A 24,753-nucleotide genomic window follows, 5' to 3' on the forward strand; every position below is an offset into this window, starting at 1 on the left:
CTACCAGCCGGGATGCAGCTCTGACATCCGATTAGCGGAGATAACTGTTACCGATAACCACGACGGGCCACAGGAGTGCGAATCCCCGCCGTGTGCCGCCAAGGACCAATCAATGCTGCACGCCGGGCGGGTCTGCGACGTATTGAACACACAGATTGACCCTCCTAAAGACGGCTGCAGCCTCAAAGCCAAACAATGACCTCTGACACCCCGCCATCTGCTGGCTCCCGCGCAAATAAATTGACTTAGCAATGTTCAGATTTGGAGAAAAAAAAAAAGAGAGAGAGAGAAAACCCCACCAAGCGGAGTATAGTGCGCAGATAAAAGGATCAGAGAGAAATCAAATGCAGTAATTACAAAGCAATAGTTTAATGAAATGTTCTGGTTGCTACAGTTGCGAGCCGTCGACTGTGAGCCGGGCTCATCAGAGAGGTGAAATAATTATCACAGGCACCTGTTATGGCAAAGAACAGGTGGAGCTATAGCGTTTGTAATCTCACATCTCAGCGGATATTGTGTGTGTGTGTGTGTGTGAATATGCACACAAATTTCATCTTTGTGCCAAGATTCCACATGCGTGTGTGTATGTGTGTGTGTGTGTGTGTGTGTGTGTGTGTGTGAGGTGCTGAGTTAAGCCTCTGATTGAGAAACAAGCCACAGTAGCAACATGCCTCACTGTTTCCCCCAGCATCTGTCTTCAGCAGCATGGGGCCTTGGCGAGGGAGGAGGAGGGGGAGAAGGAGGAGGAAGAGGAGGAGGAGGAAGAGAACTACGAGGAGGAGGAGGAGGCCTTCTCTTCATCTCTGCTTCCTCTCTTCTCTCTCCACCGTCTCAGTGTGAGTGTTTTTGTCTTCCATCGTCTGCGAGTCAGCGGCGGGTCACATCACAACACGACGTGCTCTGCTGTGAGTTTAGCACCACACACACCACCTCCCCTCCACCCCCACCCCCCCTCCACCCCCACCCCTCCTCCACCTCCTCTTTGAGTCACACTGTCAGAAAACTGGGGGAAACTGGAGGGAGATGAGGCAGGAGCTGTCCCAAAACCTCACCACTACTTACCGCTTCTGTTCCTCATGAAAGGAAATGGAAATACCGAGCGAGGAAGTGCCAGTGCTTCCCCACTTCTTCGCACAAAAGTTGGTATGTTTTGTTAAATTCCGTGGATTTGCTGGTTTTCGCGAGTAGTGACGTGCACTCTGTGCAGCACGTGTAAACACCCCAGCCTGCCTCCACAATGCCTCCCGTTTCAGTCGTATTGATCAGTGATGACGGTGGAAAATGAAGCGGTGCTGAATCCGTCTGAGGGACGTTTGCTGGAGACATGAGACGGAACTAAATCTGTAAAATGGATTGTTTTACATAAATGTAAAAAAAAAACAGTCGGTTGAAGGCCTTATTGAGCCTGAGTTAATATATACTTGTAAATATATTTTAAATAATCTCATCTGTCATATTTATTTATGTCTATGGTTATCTTGACACTTATTTCTATTGAAGTAACACTTGGGACTCTCTTGACTATTCTTGGACTTAAATGAATATGACTGAACTATCTTGACTTGTTATGGGCAAATATAAGACAATATATATTTCTTATATTTAAGCTTTTGTTTGTGTCAAACTGAGACAACCAGACACTATCCTGACTCTTGTTTAAGCCTGATGCAGACGGAATCTGGTCACTTCCTGCCTTTGTCTTCACCAAAATGTAAATGACATGACTATCGTGAGTCTTGTTACACCAACTGGAACTGAAACGACAGTGTGGCATTTGCTTGTGCCTACTTGAAATTAACAGGTAAATATTTTGACTTGTTTATCTTTGTATACAATTTACTCTTGTTTGTCTTAGTTGTTGTATAATTTCAAATTAACAGGTAGTTATGTGGAGTTTTCCCTGGTAGCAATGACAAACGACGAAATCAGGTATTTAGTTGAATAAATTTACCTTGTCAAAAAAAGGAGGATGGTTTTAAACTGAGTTGTGAAATGCCCAGAAAATGCATAAAGTCCTGAAAATGAGCATAATGGCCCTCCTTTAAGAGTATTTTCAGCAGATTTAGGGCTCTCCGCTGCCGTCTCTTTAATCATACAGATAAATACCAGGTCCTGATATCTCACCTTCCTCAGTGTGCCGCTGGAATTAACGCGTCCTCCACACGACTCCGCAACCAGCCAACCATTATCTGGCACCCAAACGTAATTGAGGTAACAATTTAGCTGCAAAGGAGTGCAATTTCTGTGTGGCAACTGCTGCGAGACGGCAGGAAAGACAAAGAAAGGTGGAGTGCAGCGTGCAGCCTCTGAGGCCGTCACAGTCCACACTGAAGTAAATAAGAGAGGAGAAAACAAGTCGACAGACATGAGCCAAAGGTTCAAGAGGACGTCATTAAAGCAGAGCTTCTCCAACCGGGAGGAACTTTTCAACAAAGCACCCATCAGCCACAACATTATGACCGCCTGCCTTGCACTGTGTGGGTCCTCCACCTGTGGCACTGGCCCCGAGGTGTCAGCCACAGTGCTCTGGACATCCCACAGAGTCAACACTTCAACTCTTTGTGTTCGTCACTTGAGTTTTATTTGAGTCTAAAACTGATTTAAAACCAGTTTGAATTGTTTCCAAATCAAAACAAGATGGAGTTATGTCCAAAACTAGTCTGAAATATATTTAAAACTAATCTAAAACATGAAATTATCCAGCCAATCCAAAGGCCAAATGAATAATATTGGAATAAATATAAAATGTATTTTGAAATTAATCACAATCAGGTCATCAGACAACCAACAAGATCAAATTAACCAACCAACTCAACTAATTAACCACAACAATCAGTCAACTAAACCACCAAACCAACCTGAATGAGGATCTTTTCTTTTTTAACTTTTCTCACACAGAAAAAGAATTTTCTTTACTCAAAGGCAAAGTGTGAAACAAAAGATTAAACATTATAAGAGGAAAAATGTGTCCAAACTTCCCCTCCGTCTGCCTTCCTTCCCTGAGAGTGGATGTTTTTCTTCTTTCCACCCGCGGCGCTCAGCACGCTGGGCCGGACGAGGGTTCAGGTCGAGCCGTGCTCCGGCACTGCTGCCGTGTTCTGATTCTGCCAGCCAAATTCTTTGGTTTGTACTGTCAGGAGCCAGACGACTGTATTCTAATGTTTACTGCAGTTTGTTAAACGATCCCCGGGGCGGTGCCCTTCGCACTGCTGCCCCTCCGAGGTGAAGCTGCAACGCAGATCTGATTACATTAATGCTAAATTATTGCTTTAAACTCCACATGTTTGATTCAGAGTGGAGCTCTCACTCGGCTCGCCTGCCCACAGAGACGCCGAGCGTGCATTCATCCTGCTCACTGGACACCACATTTAAAACCACACACTGAACTATGTACCCGTCTACCTGCCACTGATTGTCTCAATCTGCACAGCAAGATTCAAACTCAACGCCATCTTCAGAATTCATCATTTTATGGATGTTTGCCGTTCTTTGCTCTTTAAAACGTCGAGAAACACACAAAAAATGTTTGAACAAAGATTAATATTATCCTAAAATCTCTTGTTTTGTGAGTCCAACCAGAAAATATTTCCATTTAATAAGTAAAAACCCTGAACCACTGAAGACAGTTACAACAATTAATGATGACTTTAATTTTAATTGTGGATACTGCTCTGCGGTCTCGAGCATAATTATGCTAATGCTACCCCTGCTAAGATGAAAAAAAGGCATAGTGTTATCATGTAGCATAGAGGATCTGTCTAAATTATGCTAATGCAACCTTTGTAAAATAAACAGTTTTCGTGTGGTCACATAGCATGCTGTATCCGGTTAAGCTCTGCTAATGCTACCTGGCGAAGGTAAACAGGGGTGAAGTGAGCTAATGTAGCTGGCTAATTTATGCTAATGCTACGGGCTAACCAGACATGACCCCACTTTGATGATCAACACAGGAGTTCTGTTTGATCAATCGTGCAGCAATCGTGAAAATCAACCCGTCGCTCAATCTGCTCTCAGGCAATCACAGCTTTGCTTTGCAGTGATTGGTTGGTGGTGAAAGGGGCGTGGCCTATGCCACAGATGCAAACTGGTTGTTTCATTATAGCAGGACTTTCAGGATGGCGACCAGTCGGTTCATGACTGGAGGTTTTTACACCCTAACTGACTCTGGGGGGGTCCTAAGCCCCCCGGAGCTGGAGGAGCTCTTTTTCAGTGGAAAGTGAAGTCCAGAAGAAAACGGAGTGAACAAACAATGGCGTGTCTGAGCCAAACGAAGGAGGCATATGATTAGCACCAGAGCTGTCACCGAGACGGTCCAATCAACACCTGTTTGCACTGCGATCACGCTGACGCAAAGACGCTGCCAGAGCATCAGACCTGACATTTAACCATCCAAACACTTGCTCTCTTCCCACACAGCCACCATCTTCTCCTCGCAGCAGAGCCGGGCCTGAACGCAGCGCCGGTGATAAGAGGGGCTGACGGAGGCGCTTCTGAGCGAGAGACTCAGCCCAGCTATCATTATCTGTTAAAGAGCCTCCGTCCCTATGGATCATCATTACGAGGCGCATTAGAAAATACTTTGATTAAACTCCCCTAATCCAGCACAGACAGCTGCAGTCCATTCACAGCTGCCTAATCTCCCCGCCACTAAATACCACCGAGACAATGGGCAACAAATGACAACTTACGTGAAAGGAAAGGAAGGCGAGGGGGGAGTGAAAACAAAGAAAAAGAGGGAGAGAAAAGGGAGGAGGGGGATGATTCTGCTATCAAAGGCGGGCGGTAAACAGTGGTGATGGCGAGCCGTATCATGCCAGGAGATGGCTGATGCTTTCTGTGGAATAAAAGGGGGGATACAGGGAGAGGGGGGGGGAGTCGGAGGGTGGAGAGATCTCTTTCACCACGACTACAAACAAGGCGAAGCTGCTGATGGGAGCCGCTGCAATCAAGATGAGAGGAGGAGGAGGAGGAGGAGAGAGAAATGAAACTACTCCTCAATGGTACGAATCACCGCGGGGAGGTTATCAGGGCCGTCGGCAATCACTGTAATGACAACATGGTGTGACATGATAGTTACAGCACTCCAAGAAAATCATCCGCCCGGGCCGGGAGGAGGCAGGCGGGCAGCTTCATAAACACTGCCCTGACCAGGAGAGTCACACTCTCTGGATAAATATATAGATAGATATGGATGCATGTGTGTGCGTGTGTATGTGTGTGTGTATGTGTGTGTGTGTGTGTGTTATAACTGGGATCAGGTGTGACCGCAGCGATCAAAGTTTAGTTAACACACTCAAAGTTTAACAGCTGCTAAAATGAACTTACAGACACAATGCCAACATGAAATCTGATCATATTTCAGGAAGATTCTTTGAATCAGCATTATGAAACAACAAAAATTAAAAAAATAAAACCCATCTGCAGAACTCATGATCCGAGTGACTGCAGAGACAGGAAGTTAGTTCATAATCTCAAAAAAGTTGCAGACTAACAGGTGCTAACAAGAGCGAATATGAATTCAGGCGCCTCAGTGTTCAAAAAAGTGTCACTTTGCTCTGAGTGGGCGAAAAGGCTAAAAGATGCTAACAGGAAGTTGGCTAAAGACTTATACTAATCACACTAACCTATTCGCGACAATACGTGAATTTAAGAGTAACCAGTGCTCCTCCTCCACACAACAACTCGCCTGGAGAACAAAAACTAAACACAAAAAAACGGGTCAGTTACAAATTTCTCAGTTTGTTTAATAATCAAACGTATCAACACCTTGTGAAGGCGTGTGAGACGGCGAGTGAGCATGCACATATTACGACAGATGAGTCGCTGGCTGCAGTTATCATGAAGGTCTGTGTTCGTACAGCTCGACTGCAGGCCAGGGTCAAAGGTCAGTGGAGGAGAAAGAGTGTGTCTGTGTGTGTGTGTGTGAGTGTGTGTGTGGGCAGAGGCGAGGTCAGGCTGGCAGGAAGAGGGACTCACTTCAGTCCAACACGCTTGTGCACGAGGCCGCTGGCTGCAGGCTGTCGTAAGTTTTATTTACAGAAAATCCATTAAAAACAGCCCACAGGAGCAGAACTACTCGGATACTCTCACCAGCTTCAACTTCAGCCGAAATCCCAAAAATCCAAAATGTAAAAAGTGAATTCAGGACAAGAGTTCATTGAGTTTAAAAACCAATGTGTGAACCAGATATGAAAAACCACCACTGATTAGTTACTTTAAAAAAAAAAATAAAAAATTGGTTAGTCTTTAGTTACTGCAAACAAAATGGAACGAGTTACTTTGAAAAGTAACCTGTATTTTACTAGGTGTAAAAATGATGCCAGGTTACGTTTTAAGAGACGCACAAAAAAGTAAGGCCTTATTTTGAAAAGTATTGAAAACTTATATGAATAAATCCCAATTCGTCGGTCAGAATTTGTCCTTAGTTACAGTCCTGGGTTACTTCACTAAAAAGCATTCAAGCACAATCAAGGTGGGAAACGGAGAACTGCATGTGTCCAACTGCCCCGTCAGTCAGTCCAACTGCCCCCGTCCCTCCTGAAGAGGACGTCACTCTCTGGGTGAGTCGCGTCGCCACGCCGACCGTCTGCAACGCAAACTTCTTCACCTTCACTGTGATCCCGCCTCAGATTTACTCTCCAAAGTCAGGTCGCCACACGTACGCTGTGTTTTCCATACGAAGGGTCAGTAAACAAACCCACTCATCCAGTGTGAGCCCCCCCCACACACCCTGGTCACCCCCCCCACCCCCCCTTCCTGCTCCCCGCAATCATGAAAATGATGACTATCGTGGCGGCGGCAGCGGTCGGAGGGACTCTGCCGCGCTGACACAGTCTCAGAGCGAAGATATTTACATAATAACAGCTCATCACTCAGAGAGATCCTTTTATTTGCAGCCTAACTGGAAACTGTCAAGATGTCACCCTCACCGAGGCCTCAGCAGCACGCCGGTAAACAGCCGGGAAAGAGGCGGAGGAGGAAGAGGAGGAGGAGGAGGAGGAGGACTACAACATACAGATAGAAGCTGAGCCTGGGGAAAAAAAAAAAAAAAAAAAGCATCTGAGCTCTTAGCGCGGTGTGGGTCAGTTTAATGACTTATTAGATACAGATGTATAATCTGGACATTCGCTGAAGCTACATCAGCTCGTGGGACGAAGATGCTCCATAATCTGGACGTGATCCCCAACATGCATCTCAGAGGAAGAGAAACTGCCTCCAGTAAACAGGAGTTTGGTTAAATAGTAAGTGTAGAACAAGAAGAGAGAGGCAGCCGCTCTGCAACTTCTTTCACCAAATGTTACCATGACGACCAAACTTCAGTAACTGAGTAATTTTCTTCCAGTTATCAGTTATGAAGTAGTAGACTCTCAGCATTAAGTCACTGTGTGTGTGTGTGTGTGTGTGTGTGTGTGTGTGTGTGTGTGTGTGTGTGTGTGTGTGTGTGTGTGTGTGTGTGTCAGCCACTCGACTCGGGAGCGGTGTCTCCTGGCGGACCTCTCAGCCTCCACTCCTTCTCCACCCTGCGCTCCTCCACGTCGCCGCTCTCACATCATTTGACATCAAAGGGGCCGCGACGCCGCCGCCTGTTTACCCTCCCTGGCAGGCGCTCATTACAAAAACATCAAAATAAGCCGTGCAGAGAGGCAGGGCGAATTAATGATCTCCCTGTGCCACCGGTGCCCTTCACAACCGTGCCAGGCCATTTGATGCAGAACAAATACACCAGGAAGCTAACGTGCGGTTAGCTTTGCATGCTCACGTGCGCACACACACACACACACACACACACACACACACACACACACACACACACACACACACACACACACACACACACACACACACACACACACACACACACACACACACACACACACACACACACACACACGCGCTTTAAGTGCCAAGGCCCCATGGCTGCTAACGACCGTTCAATTAGGGGAAATTAGGGAAGCATTGTGAGGTCCATGCTGTGACCATTAGCTGTTGGAGGAAGGACGGAGAGTGTGGGCCAGGATTAATCCCTCCAGAGCAAGATGGAGATGCTCGCAGGTCACAATCCAGCCGGGCCTGTTAGCTTTCAAGCTAATGACCTGCAGCGGAGGGGGGAGGCGGGGGTGGCGCTGGTGACGGGCCGATGTGTTGTGTACAAATCTGGTTATAATTACGAGGTTCACTGCAGGCTGCGCTGTAAGGATTTGAAATCTCTCGTAGCATTATTAGCGACATAGCTCGCGTGCAGCGGCTTGTTTCGGATAGCGGATCCGGTGCTAGCGCTCATTAGCCGAAGCAAACCCTCATTAGATGGAGCGATTTCATACAGAGGCGCAGCTGATTGTTGAATCAAAGTGTTTCGCCGATGCATTGTGACACGACACATACATCAGCGTACACAGGTCGCTTAGCTTCCCCCATGCATGTAATGCCAGGTTTTTATTTGGAAATTAATTTCTAATCTAATCTATACAGCCCTATTAATAACTATTATAAAGCACACCCCAGTCATGAATTAATCAGGGATTGGTAATTAGTGTAAAATTTAAATGCATGTTGTAAACCCACATAGAGTGTCTGGCACTAGACGAAGGTGCCAAGCCATCGCTGTACTAATTAGTTTGCAATTATGTTTAATAAGTTCTGTGGAAGCCAATCATCTTGCAGTCGGGGAGCTGGGCTCTTCTGATACAGCCAACATGGAGGAGGAGGCGGCGAGGAGCAGCAACACTTCCTCTCCGCATGCTCCTTTATCTCCGTCTGTTTTGCTGACTCATGTAAGTTCTCTCTTGCTTTTATTAGGGTTGTCCCACTTCTCTCTCAGTTCAGGCTGAATCCTGCTGGGAGCCTCCCAGTCAAACCATTTCACCCACTCACTGTCACTTTCTGATGACGAGCACTTTTTAGTTCGCCTACTTTCTTCTGAGACGTACACCTACTACATTTCCCAGAATGCACCACAACATGCCGCCTCGTTTAAGTCGATTTATCCACTAACATGACAATAAAATTATACCTCATTACTCAGGAAGCATCAGAGCATGAGAGTCCCTCCACCTGTTTCTAAAATGGAACTCATACCTGCAGTCAGTCCAAAGAGTATTTCCAGCAACGACACTAAATTTCACTCTCTCGTAGAATACTCAGATGTAAAGAAGCGATTCAAGAGCAAGACTTACTTTTCAATGAAACTTTGCAATTTTCACTAACTTGTGCCTGTAGAGAAGATGAATTTTGGTGAATTCCCCACCGAGGGTTTATCTAGCGGCGAAGAGCGGGGATGAAGAGCGTTCATGGACATGTGGGGGATGTGTGACAATGGTACCTGTCAGAGGAGGCGGCGAGCAGGATGGAGAGAGTGAGCGCTGACCGGGGGCCACGCCGCCACGGCAGAGCGACGGCGAAATGAGCGGGTGGAACGAGCCGGCTCTGAAACAAAGGCGGCGATACAGATGTTTGAATCGCGGCACAAAGGCAGGAGGAGAGATCAGAGCGGATCAAACAATCCACTCCAGCACCCTCCACGGGGAAGAAGAGCCCAGCACAATGAGCAGGGGGAACACGTGAACGCTGGGGAAGTTGGCCCAAGACCAAAAACTCTGTGAAAAGGCTTCATGTGCTGCTTTTGGAACGGTCAGCTGCAGGTGGTGAACCGGGGGACGGACGGGAACCAACAACTTCACAAAGAGGAAACAATAAACCCTTGATTCTGCCTCCAGCAGCTCCAGGATAGCTGTGATTTCTGGTGAGTCTCTCAGCTTGTTTTGAACTTTGTCTCAAAGCAACTTGGTAGAACAGGGCATTCCCGTGATTTCCCGACATTTCTAAATCATAAATCAAGTAGGACACTCCCGTCTTCTCTTCATATTCCCAGAAAAGCTGTGAAAATTTCAGTCCGAGTCTGTTTCATTCACATTGCAAAATGCAGCTAAAAGTTGACGTGCTTGTGGAATAATCCAGACAAGATTTGGCAGAAATGTTGATTTTTTTTGTTGTTGTTTTGTTGGCGTGACGTCGGAGAGAACAAACAGCTTCAGAAGAGCAATGAGGCGAAACATTAATCATGAAAGGTCCGACAAAGATCTCCTCCTGAGCTCATGACAGCACGTCGGGCCTTCAGCTGGGACTGCCGGCTCCAAGAAGCCATGAACAAGTGTGTGTGCGTGTGTGTGTGTGCTCTCATAGTAGTGGCGGTGCCATTTGGACCAGTGCCTGACACCCTCGGTGTTAATAAGAGTAATCAGTGGCCCCATGCCTGCGACCAGCCGACTGAGCCCAGCAGAGACGGAACAGGCCACCTGAGTGTGTTCACACACACACACACACACACACACACACACACACACACACACACACACACACACACACACACACACACACACACACACACACACACACACACACACACACACACACACACACACACACGAGCTAATGAGGGGGAAACACAGTCAATACAGTACAATTGATCAGCATTGTCCGGCGACAGTTCAACATCGATCGGGTTTCCTCGCCGCTAACGCCTCATTAGCCGCGTCGCCAACACACATGAGCAAACACACAATCACGTGGAACGCAAAGTGTTTCATTTCACAACCCCGGTCCATATGTTCGCCCGGTGTGGGGGCGGAGCCACAGCAGGAAGCGCAACAAAGCATCAGCTGACACTGTGTGTGTGTGTGTGTGTGTGTGTGTGTGTTTTGACTGACTTAAAATGTTTTTTGGAGGATTACTTTGAGCTCAACTTCACTTGGTTTCTGATTTAACCTGAGCTCAAGCTCATTTCGTGGCCATATGGGACTGATTTTAGACTGGATTCAGACTGGTTTTAGACTGGATTCAGACTGATTTTAGACTGGTTTCAGACTGGATTCAGACTGGATTCAGACTGGTTTCAGACTGGATTCATACTGGTTTTAGACTGGATTCATACTGGTTTTAGACTGGATTTAGGCTGGTTTTAGACTGGATTCAGACTGGTTTCAGACTGGATTCATACTGGTTTTAGACTGGATTTAGGCTGGTTTTAGACTGGATTCATACTGGTTTTAGACTGGATTCATACTGGTTTTAGACTGGATTCAGACTGTTTTTACACTGAATTCAGACTGGTTTCAGACTGGATTTAGACTGGATTCAGCATTTAAACTGGTTTAGAGCTGTGTTTAGAACTTATTTAATTTAATTAGTTTTTGTTTCTTGAGATTTGGTTTGTTTTTGGTACGCGACACAGTTTTGGCCTCAGGGTAATCAATTGTTGTCTAATTTCAGAATTCTGGTTGTTTCTGAGTTCTTGGGTTGATTTCATGCTGTGAATAAATTGTGGTCTTTATCTATTTGGTTTTGATTGACGTAAAACTTCAAGTTGGTTTCCGTCTGGTTTTTGACCTGACATTTGTGTATTTGTAGGCATTAAATTGTTTATGTGTGTATTCTTCACACACATCTGTTTTCAGAGCGCAGAGCCTGTGTGATGTGTCAGAGTGCTGAAGAGACCCCCCCCCCCACTCCCACCACCCCCCCACCCCCATCCACTTGAACGTCAGATTGAAGAAGAGAAGAAGAAAACTCCCCTCCACCTCATCTCTGCTGTTTTTCCTCATCTCACAACAACTTTCCAAACACGTCTTTACAGCCATTACAGGAGTGTGTGTGTGTGTGTGTCTGATGAAGAGGAGGAGGAGGAGGGCCGGGTCCCTCCTCATGTAGATTGGCTGTCATTCAGCTGCGTGTCCTCAGACAAACACATTAAGCAGCAGGGCCGTAATCACAGTAATAGAGGGCCGGTGACAGGCGGCAGAATGGCACCCTGACAGCAGAGGAAATAGGGAAACAGATTTGCAGGTTTTTGTCCCTGGGATGAAGGTGCTCATTTACCGAGGTGAGACGGGGCAATGTGGCGAGCAGGGGGCAATTTCTCCTCCATCACGACTCTTTATTTATTTTGTACTCGTCCCTCCGAGGCGGCGCTTCAACGTCTGATGACAGCTTCGTCCCCTCACTCCAATCACCCCCCCCGGCTCATTACCCCTCCAGCCACATCACTGAGAGAGGCCGCAACCTGGTGGGCGGTAACTAAGTACTCATACTGTGTAACTGTACTCCAGGTTCTGGTTGAACTGGTTTCACCTGGAGTTCAGACTGGTTCCAGGACTGGTTCCAGGACTGGCTGTGGGCAGGATTTATGTTGAAACTCCAGTCAAGGAATGTGGTTTGTCTTTGTAGACTGGGTCCTTCCTCGTGTCTGATCAGGTTTTGGGGATTTTTGAAGGCGTCAAGAGAAAAAGCTTTCAGGCTGGATCCTGACTTGGTTTCCACAGATTTGTGACTGGACTAAGCTTCACTGTGTTGTATTTAATCTGGATTGAAGGGGGTTTAAGGGGGTTTTGTGAGTTCATAGTTTCTGATCTGGACTCTGGTATATTAGGTTTTGGCTTCTGAGGGGTTTATGACTGATTTTTGTACCAAGATGAACTTTATTTCTCCTCAGTGTTTGGCTCAGACTAATCTGAAATTTCCACCTGGTTTCTGGATTGGACTTTAAGTCCTATTGGGAGAGATTTTATACTTTTTTTCTGATTGATACTTGGAGTACTTATGACTATTCAAACCGTATTCTAAACTAATTTTGAATTGAATTGAATTTGTTTTCATGCTGTTTTAGATCTGTTCTCAAACTGGTTTTAAATGGAACAACGTTTATTTCTCCTTGGATTAAGATTCTTGTGATTTCTGTCTGAGTGACTTTCTTTCAGCTGGTGGTCAAAGCTGCTGATGCATTTAGGGTTGAACTCCCTTCTTCCACAGGTTCATGACTCATTTTGACCAAAACTTTTTCAGTGAGTTACAATATGGTCTGACTGTTTCTGGTGCCACACTGGTTTTAAATGGTAGCATACTGGTTTTAGCTGATGTCAGATTGGTTTTGGTTTTATTGGACTGGTTTGTGACAATATTGTGATTCTTTCATACTGGATCACTATGTTCAATTCTACAGACAGAATGTGTTGGGAAACACTTAATGCCTGTCAGATTTAACTGAATTCGGACTGCAAATAAAGTTAGTTTATGATTGTTATTGGCCTTAATTCAGCAGTGTTTTGACTGGATTTAAATTGGGTTGCTGCAAACAGTTCCACCGGTTCATTTGGGATTTTATTCCAGTGAAAGAGCTCATAATAAGCTACATGAATAAATACTGCCATGAGTAGTAATAATCATCACTGGTCAGATAATAACCACACACACAGCTGTGTGTGTGTGTGTGTGTGTGTGTGTGTGTGTGTGTGTGTGTGTGTGTGTGTGTGTGTGTGTGTGTGTGTGTGTGTCCAGTGTACACTTCACAGCATCAGCCTCTCTCTCATTCGGATGGATGAAGAGCCAACTCTGAACATCTTCCTCTTCCTCTCGTTTCACTTTCAAACCAGCAAACTGGGGATCAGCGGGGGTCCGAGTCAGACTGCTGTTCTTTTTGATTCCCTCCATCTGCAAAGTCCCAGAGCTGCTGTGCGTATTATCAACATCAGGAAGGATGCGTGTCTGCGGCTGTACGTACGTACGTGTGTGTGTGTGTGTGTGTGTGTGTGTGTGTGTGTGTTATTGTGTGAAGCAGTAATCTCCCTCTACGTGCCGATCTTTCTTTTCTTTCCCTCTCCCTCCCTTTCTTTCTCAGGCAGCACTACGCTGCAGGAGGAGGCAGGAAAATCAAAGATCCACCGTCATCTAGTTATGCAAAATCAGCAGAGTAGTATTTGTAAACCAGGACGAGCTGTTCAAACAAAGCCTGATTATACATCTCGCCTCCTCTTTCTCCCATTTTTCCAGGTGAGAAGATTATGTGGCTGGGTTGTGTCATTTCACTCAAATTGCACACACCTGACAACCCAGAGAGAGTGTGTCTGCATGTGTGTGTGTATGTGTGTCTGTATGTTTGTGTTACAGTCTGCGGGGATCTGTGGGTGTGTTTGTTTTTGTGGCCACTAACGGGAGCATGGGCGGTGAAAGGTTGGCCTTCGGTGTCGGTGGACCTCTAATTTGTTCCGCCGCGGCAGAAGTCGGCTAATGCAGCACACCTGCTCTGCCTGTACCATCATTAGCCGGTGCAGCGCGGCAAAAAGGTCAAACATAAACAGAGAGATCACAGGGAGAGCGAGCGAGGAGGAAGAAGAGAGCCGGGGTGTGCAGGGGAGAGATAGTGGCTCGGAGATGAGTGCTAATGTGGGGATGATGAGTGGGCGTGGGCTGACCAGGCATGGAGAGATGCATGATGGGAATACTTCACACACCCGGGGAGCCTCTGCCTCTGATCTTGGCAAACAAGCCCCAACACGCAGCCACGATCACGTGCAGGCGGGGGGGGGATACTCCCCAACAAACTGAGTCCTGCCTGCAGTCAGCGGCCGCACAATTTATTCCCATTAACTCTGACGTGGAGCCGAGACGCAGCAACCAGGGCGGCAACACCCCATCCATCATCATCCATCCCAAAGAAACAGGCACTTCCTGTGTGGGAAAGCCTCAGATTCAGCAACACAAACCGCAAACAAACGCAGCACTTTTATTTAAATAGAGGGAAAAAAAAGGGAAAGCCTCAGATTCAGCAACACAAACCGCAAAACAAACGCAGCACTTTTATTTAAATAGAGGGAAAAAAAACAAAGGTCATGTGCAAACCTCCATATCTGAGGGTCTTACTGGGTTTAATCTCTGGAAGCTGTAAAAAAAAACCCACATATTTCGCCCTCAAACAATCACTGGAAAGCAAAAAATGGCAACATCAGGTTGAAGCGACGTGGCGTTACCAAAAACACTGAATCAACCTCCACTTGTACCAACTGCAAATATTAGGTAGTTTTCTCTTTGATATCAACTGTGGATGGATATTCTGAGCATGATGAACCAGTCTGAACCCTGCACTGGACGCTGCACTGCACAAACGGTGAAAGTGGAGCTGAGTGTCAGAATAGCACTTTCAGAGGAGCCACAAATAAAACAGTGGTCGCGTTAAAACCTGCGTTGAGGAGGGACACATCATCCGCTGACTGCACACACACACACACACACACCTGGCTGCTCGGTAAATTAATCGCTGTGGTATTTAGGAGTGTTCAGCTACACAAATATGACAGCGACAGGGACGATTAGTTTGCCTGTTTAAGCAACATTAACTCTCACGGCTCTTCCACCACAGCCTCAGTCTGAGTTCTCCCACAGGACGGTGGTTGTGCACAAGCACCCGGACACGCCGGCTCAAATCAATTCATATCATCTCCAGAGCGACTTTCTGAGTGCGTCTGAGTGATTCTGTGGAGCTGCGCCACAGGTTTGGGGGCCATAGATGAGTTTTTTATGCAAAATGGTGAGGGCACAAAGCAGAAGCTTTGTGTGTTTCAAGATTTGAACAAACTCAAGAAAATGTAAAGTTACTGCTTTGGCTGAGAATTATTTAAATGTGGAAAAATGTTCAATACTTTATTTTAGCATTTTAAACAGATTTGATCATATATCGATGGCTTGAGATTTCTTGACTGACTTTACAATTATCATTACATAACATCTGAGAACCCAACGAAATGAGTTAAAGTTGTCTTAAATCAGTCAAACCAGTGTCCAGTAAGTAAAAGTCCATGTCTTTACTAGTGTTCCAATAGAAAGTCAGAATCTCTCCAAACTAGTTTGCAATCAGTAAAAAAACTTAACAAATCTAAACTAAATCAAACAAAATGAGACTAAAGTAAACTAGCCTACCCTTACAGTCCTAAAACTGAGGACAACTGGACCAAAACAGGTCTAAAACTACACTTTAACTCGTCTCCGATGAGCGAAACACAACGTCTAAAACCAACACCAAAGAAGGTGAGAACCATGACAAATTACAAATCCCTTTAAAAGTCTTGCTAAGTGTGAACATGATGAAGTCAACGACAGATCAAAGTTCAAAACGAACTTCCCACCTTAATCTGAAACTCCACTTCTTCCTCTTGATTCAGTTAATGACGCTAATCACACTGAGCTGTTACACCTTGAACATGAGAGCAGACATTCAGATGTGATGGACACATCCCCCCCCCCCCCCCCCCCCCCCACAGAATGGTTCAGTCCTGTTCTGGCCTGCGCTGACCTCCTCCCGAGCCGCTAGTTGGCCACTTATCATGAAAAATGGGGGATGAGGCGAGGGAAAAAAAAAAAAAAAGGGGGGACGCGTGCCAAGTCCTCCAAAAAGTTAGCAGCTCGTGCGGCACTCTAAAAAAACAACACAATGATTGCTCTCTTGTCCGCAGCGCGAGCAGCAGCCCTGCCAAGACTCTTGTGGAAAATTCAAAACAAGTGGGTGTTTGACAAGTAGCGACAAACACATTATCACTAAGGTGGGAGAAAACGAGTGCTGCTGGTCCAGCTTGTTTTCCTGCTTGTTTGCGCTCGTCCTCTCGGCACATACTGGAAAATACCCCCAAATGTGCTCATCTGACAGCTTTAGAACCTGTTATCTTCAAATAATACCAACACTATCATCATAATTAAGCTGTCAGCAACGACTTCCTCCGAACACACGGTTTGATGAGCCGCCGTCGACGCTGAGAAAACACGACACGGCGGCTCTGAAATCGAGTCGAGCAAACCTCGAACTCGTCTGTAAAAAGTCTGAAACTCAGTCCGACGTCGGCTTAAATGGCTCTGCCAGGTCTGGAATTAAGTCTGAAGCTCAAGCGTGAAACTCAGACTGGAATTCGCTCAAACATCAGGTTGGAAAAGTCTGAAACCAGTAAGTCTGAAACTTAGTCCAACATCAGACTTGAAGGAGTCGAGCAGAAGTTAGTCTGAAACCAGGTCCCAACCTAAATCTGCAACTCAGTCTTAAACTCAGCTGAAATGAAAATGTTCAAATTATAAATCAAATGAACTTGACGCTACAATCCGACCGTCGCTGTGTGTTAAAGTCACTTTAAGAAACAGATTTAAAAAAAACCTCAACACACATTATCGATACTGATTAAAATAAAGTTTTCTGTTTTTTTCCCACAGGGTGTAAAATGATACATTTCTTATGGAATATTTTGAAGTGATTTTTAAAATTATGATTATTATTGCTTAATGATTTATGTTAAAATTCTTCTCACATGACCCCATAATGTTAGCAGTTCAATTGTTTTAGTATAATAATAAATAATATCTTGTCATTTAGTTTTAGCTTCTAAAGTTCAATGTTGAATGAATCTATAATGTAAGTTATAGGCATCAAAAGCCGTTTATAGTTGTATTGAAGTATTTTGAAGTATTTTGTTGTTTCTGTGGGTAATAATTGTGACGCAAAAATGATTTCTATACGATCAGCAATGTTTCATGCAACTTGTCTGTGGTCATTTGTACTTTAATAGGTAACTTCTAAATTTTACATGGTACAAAAAAATTACATTCACTAGTAGTTTATACATGTGGTGTAGACTAAGCTAATTATAGTGGCACATTTATTCTGCTTGGTTTCATAATTAAGTGGAAATAAAGTCAAACTGAGCATTACCTGGAGAAAATCATCGGTTTCTTTGTGTTTGTTTAGGTTTACCAATCATATTTTGCAGTATATTCTTCATTTTGTGTCATTTTGTTGGTTAACAAATTAACAAACTACTTTGAAAGGCTAATCCGTCAGCGTACAATCAGTTCAATTATTCTGGGTTGTCAATCTTTGGACACCAGGGTTTGTGTGTAACACTACAGCTAAATGAAGGTAAAGTTCATATTGCCGCTACTAATGCAAACTTCATTACTCCTCCATAAGGAATCACCCCAAACCTCACCCTGAACCTCTGCCTCACCCTCTCCTGGGGCTCTGCGGCTTCAGAGGAAACACAAATCTCCACAGCAGCAACACACCGCCATGCAGGGGTGGGGGGGGGATGTGTGTGTGTGTGTATGTGGGGGGGGGGGGGGGGGGGGGGGGATTGCCTCCCTCACTTAATGCACTGCTCATGACAGCTAAAGGGGAGAGAGCAGAGGAAACTGGTGAGGAGGAATTACAGTTACACTGCGTACCATCTAACAAATGAACAGCGTTTAGCCTCCACACGTAAAGCTGTGGGTTTAGTGTGTGTGTGTGTGTGTGTGTGTGTGTGTGTGTGTGTGTGTGTGTGTGTGTGTAAAGCTCAGGGCCGGAGCAGCCGCCTGAAATTATGCAAGCCAGTAACAATGGACAAATTGAACCTCTGCGTGCGTGCACACACACACACACACACACACACACACACACACACACACACACACACACACACACACACACACACACACACACACACACACACACCACACACACACACAGAGTACAAGGTCAGGCTGAAAGACGAGGTATTCGGGGTGGTGTATCAGTGGGTGGGAGTGAAAAACAGATCATGATAAATTGGCTCACATTTTACAAAACGCTGCCCTTAATGCACCGCGGCTCGCCATGCTCGCTCGCCCGGCGCCGCTGCCGCTTTAATGGCCGGCACCTCGCCATTCCTGATGTATGAAAACCGGGCTGTGGCACTAATTGTGCAATTACAAAGCGGGAAGCAGCGGCGTGTTGTGTGTGCAGCACGGAGGAGGAGGAGGAGGAGGTTTGTTGCGCCATCGCATCCCTCTCTTTTTATTTCTGCTTCACCCCCCCCACCCCCACCCACCCTTACCCTCCTTCCCCCCCCTCAGCCCTTTGCAGAGGGCTCAGACCAGCTGAGCTGAGCTGCTGCATCCCTGCAGTTCATTGAGAGGTAGAACGAGTGTGCCAGTTTCAGGAACCACAGGGAGCCCGGAGAGGGAGGGGGGGGGGGGGGGGGGGGGGGGGGCGAGTGGGGGGGGTAAGAATTTGTCTTGCACCTCCATGGAAGGACAATTTATTAGGATCTGCTCAGGGAGACAGAATATTTTGCCCCGGTGCTTTACAGACTGTCTGGATGAGGAATGGGAGAGTATTAGTGCAGTGCCAGAGCCGGGGCCAGGGCGGACTGGGGGCCGCGGCCCGAGCTCAAGGCGGGGTGGAGGGTGGGGTGGGGGGCGACGCAGCCGGGCCGTCGTCACGTGGTTACAAGACAAAACTTACCTTGTTTGTCCTGGCAGTGCTTGTAATTTGTCACCAGCCTCGTCCTCTTGTGAGCTGGAGAAGGAGAACAAACCAACATTTAGTTTATGTGAACTTCAGAGATGAGGTTTGATTCACGACAACAAACACTTGAGGACACGCCCCTTGTGACCTGCGGTGGAACCCCCAACCGCTTCGGTTCATTCAATGGGACGGATCAATCAAACGAGGTTCAGTTTCCTCCATTACTACCACTTCCTGTTGTGGAGACACATTTCTCACTGTGTGTGTGTGTTTCCTGACAGGCAACGCAACAAATACCACCTGTGCCCGTCACCATGGAAACGCTAACCCCGGGTAGCGCTAACATTTAGCGTGTGGCGGTGAACACCAGCCGAGCAGACGACTCTTCATTCATCAGCAGGCGCCGCGCTCTGATTGGCCAACGGACACACATGCGCACACACACACTCGCAGAGTTTGTCGTGAGGTCAAAGCTCAGAGCGACCTGGAGTGAACCCACACACCTGGTACAGGTGAGGGAGGGAGAGAGAGAGAGAGAGAGAGAGAGAGAGACAGAACCTATGGCGGCCATGACAGCTGTTTCACTCTCTCGCCATTTTTTTTGAAATTATCTGATAAATCCAAAAGCTAAAATTTTCACCAAAATATGTTAACTAAAATAAAATGCAGAGTAAAATTTCAATATTGAGAATAAAGGTAAAATTCAGGATTTCATCTTCCGTTAAGAACATTTAAAATTGTTTTGTGCATGACGTTAGCTCGCCCCCACCGCCAGCTGGTTCAAAGTAATGAAGGACTGTTGCTAGGCGACGCCGAGTTACACTCATGGTCTGAACCGCTGGAGGAATTCCGGAAGTTTCTTTTTCTTTTTTCTTTTCCAGCGTCAGTATGTTTTGCATGTACACAATAAAGCATTCAAGGCTCCAAAGTTTTGTGAGTTTCGTAAAGAGGAGGTGGTGGGGGTGGAGGTGGGAGGCGTGGATGCACCAAAGCACCAAGGTTAAAACTATAATTGTTTTCCTTTAAAGGCGTTCACGTTCCCTCTGCTGGTGGAAAGCTCCAGAAACAGATGGTTCCTGGGCGAGGCGGCTCCCCCGGTGAACACCTCCACCTTCCTCCGCCGCAAGCCGGCTTCCTATTTATCTCCCGCCTGGCGGAGCCGCGGCTCCTCGAGCCGGGCCGCCGTGACCTCGGCTGGGCGCACATTAATTTCAGCGTGCCGTTTCTGCGGCGTCGATTAATAAAAAGTGACGAGGTTCTCAGCAAATGAACAGGCGCTGATAAATGAGGGCCGGGCCTAATTGCTTGGTAAATTAAGAGCTCACAATAGTGACGGCGATGTGCGCCGCTTTTAATATTTAAAAGCTCATTAAGCACGGACGCGCGGCTCCATCACCTGTAGGTGCTATAAAAACGGCCGTGCGAAATGTCAGGGGGAATTTCCCAGGGTGGGAGGGGTGGAGGGTGGAGTGGCTTCCAGGCGACGACAACCTCCAGTTTACTGATTCTACACCTGGAAAACATCCACCGACAGAAACAAGCCCAGAGGGGAGTTAACTACCACTGGTGGAGTTAACTCATCATCCACCCACTCATCATCCACCTGTACATTATCATCCACTTGTACATTATCATCCACCCACTCATCATCATCCACCCACTCATTATCATCCACCCACTCAACATCATCCACCCACTCATCATCATCCACCCACTCATCATCATCCACCCGCACATTATCATCCACCTGCACATTATCATCCACCCACTCATCATCATCCACCCACTCATCATCCATCTGCACATTATCATCCACCCACTCAACATCATCCACCCACTCATCATCCACCCACTCATCATCATCCACCTGCACATTATCATCCACCCACTCAACATCATCCACCCACTCATCATCATCCACCCACTCATCATCATCCACCCGCACATTATCATCCACCTGCACATTATCATCCACCCACTCATCATCATCCACCCACTCAACATCAACCACCCACTCATCATCATCCACCCACTCAACATCATCCACCTACACATTATCATCCACCTGCACATTATCATCCACCCACTCAACATCCACCCAGTCATCAACATTCATCCACTCATCAACATCCACAAATAGTGAGTGTCTGGATTTGTGTGCATGCATCCAATGTGTGTACATTGTGTGTAGTAACCTGCGTGTGTGTGTGTGTGTGTGTGTGTGCGTGTTGACAGATTGATGTGAACACACAGATTTAATAATGTAACAATGTCAGAGAGAACACACATTTTGAATGTGCAACCAAATTCATGTGGATATGAAAACGTTTGTGTGCTTACACAGATGTGTGTGTGTGTTATATAATCCTCCTAAAATATTTAGTGGCGGTCTTAAACCTTAAGCACACACACAAATATGTCTCTCACTCTCTCTCTCACACACACACTGTAATGTACACTATAACTGCCTCACACACACACACAGTCACTGTTTTCTCACGTTAGCATATTAGTAGAACCACATACAATCTCAATGTGTGCACACACTCATACAGCTCGCAAAATAAGACACGCCTGCACCAACACAGTGTCTCCTTACACGCACACACACACACACGCACACAAGCTCCTCCTCTTCCTCGTGCACGTCCCAAATGTCATGCACCATTTGGAGAGCAGAGACGAGCGCAGACAAACACTGAGAGTATTTATTTCTCTCCACAGATGAACGCAGCGTAATCCTCCAAATATATTTAGTGCTGTTATGGATTTGTTGTCACTTAATTTGCATGACAACACACTACCTTTCAGCGCGCGGCGGCGGCGCCAATGGCGGCGCTGATATCATCTTTATTATTATTGAGCCATAATGTGGCGCTACACAGAGGGGGGAAATTGAGCAAGTTAAGCCGGGAGTAGAAGCAGACACTCTGCTTATAGTGATGGATCGCTTTCAGTAATTTCTCTTTATTATGATTGGTCAGGATCAATATTTTAACAGTTGGGTTTCGGCCTTCAGTATAGTGCTCAGTATGTATTATTCATGACCTTTATCAGCGTGCAGGGAGGCGGCGGCGGCGGCGGCGGCGGCGGCGGGGATATACGGTGACATTTTTCAGGCTCAGCCAGGCAGAGGCCGCCTCCATCTGGGACATGAATGGGACTGTGTAATGGACACAAATGGCTGTGTGTGTGTGTGTGTGTGTGTGTGTGTGTGTGTGTGTGTGTGTGTGTGTGTGTGTGTGTGTGTGTGTGTGTGTGTGCTTCCACAGGCCAAGAGACACATAGCTAACAGGCGGCTTCGCCCAAATTACAACCAAAACAAGTTTTTTTTTTTTCTTCTCCTTGCACTGTGCCGAGGATTCCTGCACGTATTTTCATTTATTTCCATGTTTGCTGCTTTCCTGTGGCGACTGTGTCCACAATGTACGAGTTCCTGAACGAGACGTGAGGTGGATGAAGCTGGAAACGTGATGTGGTGAGACTTGTGTACGTGTTTGGAGACGGCCCACCTGTGGCAACGAGCTGTAAGCATTTTTATCAACAGCTCAGATATTATTCAGAAAGTTTTACGATTCAGAATGAAATTCAAATCTTGAAACAAATGTGCCCTTTTTAAAACAAAAATATAATAGAAAAGTCTAAATCTATTAAAAAAAAGTACAATTTAACTCTGAAGTTACAATATTTTGAATGAAGTTCAAAGTTAATTCAAGTAAATAAAAGTATATACACAAATCCCCATCAAAGTTAATATATTGAATTAAATTCAATATGCAATTAAGCAAAATATCAAGTCAAAATATAAGAAATGTAGCTGCTAATTTAACAATATCCACAATAAAAACAAAAATATTGGAAAATTAAGTCAAAAAAGTTATTAAAAAGTTGAAAAATTATGGAAAAACATAAGAATAACAAGTAAATATCAGAAAAAAGTTCTAAATTCAGAAGTGAAAAATATCAGACATAGAAAAAATAAAAATATTCGCAAAGAATAAGATGTTGAGTAGAGTTATTATAACAGTAAGAAAATACTGTGAATATTTAAATATTAAGTCCAAAATGACAAAAAATACTGATGCAAAAGTTCTATTGAGAACAGAATACAGTAGAACTACTTCCAAGAGGGAAATTCTTCATAATAACTTTAAAATATTACTAATAACTAAAAGTATAAACAAAACACTTAATATAAAAAAAAAAAAAAAGTTTAATTAAATAATGCTAAAAATAAAAGAAAATATCGGCACATTGTTAAATATAAAAAAAAAAAAAAATTATTGATACAAAAAGAAAACGGAATTAAAAAAAAGTAATATTGTGAATAAATTTAAAAAAATGTTTTTGGAAATTGAGAACAAACTACAATTTTGAGAACAATTATTTGAATATTAAAAACTGAATGAAATAGCGCTAATGGGAGGAAAGAAAATGCAGAAGAAGTGAGAAAACACAGAATGAATCAAAGACGTAAAGAATCCAGCGGTAATGTGTATCATTTTACACTGACAAACTGTAATCCTGTAATCCTCCAACACATGTCACCTGGATAATGATCTGCTCTCACACAACTCTGCTCAGTCTGGGTCAATCCCACAGAAAGAGACATGGGGGGGGGGGGGGGGGGACGACAGCACCCCGTCCGATAAAAGAGAGGGTGACATATTCATATCTGAGCAGACGTAAAGCTGCAGCCACACGGGAGAGAGTGTCGCTATCAAAGCTGGAGAAGAAGAAGAAGAGGAGGGGGGGGGGGGGGGGGGGGGGGGTGGAGGAGGAGGAGGAATGTGGGGGGGGAAGAGCAGCAGAGAGGATTTCTTACAAAGCTCCTCGAACCATCTCCAGAAAAGAAAATCCTTTGTACCCCTCTCCCAAACCCCCTCCGCCCCCTTCCCCGGGTCGTACTTAAGCCCCCGTGTGCAGCGAGTGGAGAGCGAGTGTTGGAGAAGTTGGGGAAGGCCGGGTGGCGGTGCAGCTGATTATATCAGTTTCAGCGGCGTGGCGGTAATAGGCTCCTCTCCGAGCCGCCGCTAACCCCGACTCTCCCCCGGCAGAGTGGAATTAATCAGGCCTACTGGGAGCCGCCGCCATCCGCTCTCTGCAGTCATTTACCAGCCAATCCCACTGTCAACCCACTGTCATTTAGGCCCTTTTCATTACACACACACACACACACACACACACACACACACACACACACACACACACACACACACACACACACACACACACACACACACACACACACACACACACACACACACACACACACACACACACACACACACACACACACACACACCCTCTGCATCAGGAAAAAAATGAGAAAAATGGAAATAGGTGACAGATTAGCTTAATGCCGGAGACTTTTTAGAGACGCTCTATTATGATGGCTATCCCTTTGTATCAACACGCACACGCACACACACACACACGTACATTAAAACTGTTACACACAAATCTGTATACAGTACACACGCCTGTTTATACACACGCATACCTATACACTCACTCACTGTGTCTGTATGCACACATCAGTATATGTGCACAAAATAATGCTAATTTCAAAATTCACACAAACCTGTTTAGACATACATCTGACCTCAGAAAGAGACTTTTACACTTGCACACAAGTCTGTGTACAAACTTTGCTGAACACTACATATAAACGTGATGACACACAC

General features: G+C 45.6%; 1 long non-coding RNA gene across 1 annotated transcript in view; it reads right to left on the reverse strand.

Annotated features, from left to right (window-relative positions):
- LOC308147586 overlaps positions 1–24,753 on the reverse strand; it is a 62,856-nt gene that overhangs the window by 21,549 nt on the left and 16,554 nt on the right. The window contains exon 2 of the long non-coding RNA XR_013937162.1: positions 19,064–19,117. This is a non-coding gene — a long non-coding RNA (uncharacterized lncRNA). The remainder of the gene's footprint in view (positions 1–19,063; positions 19,118–24,753) is intronic.

This window comes from Blennius ocellaris (assembly GCF_963422515.1).
Source record: "Blennius ocellaris genome assembly, chromosome: 24".
NCBI lineage: Eukaryota > Metazoa > Chordata > Actinopteri > Blenniiformes > Blenniidae > Blennius > Blennius ocellaris.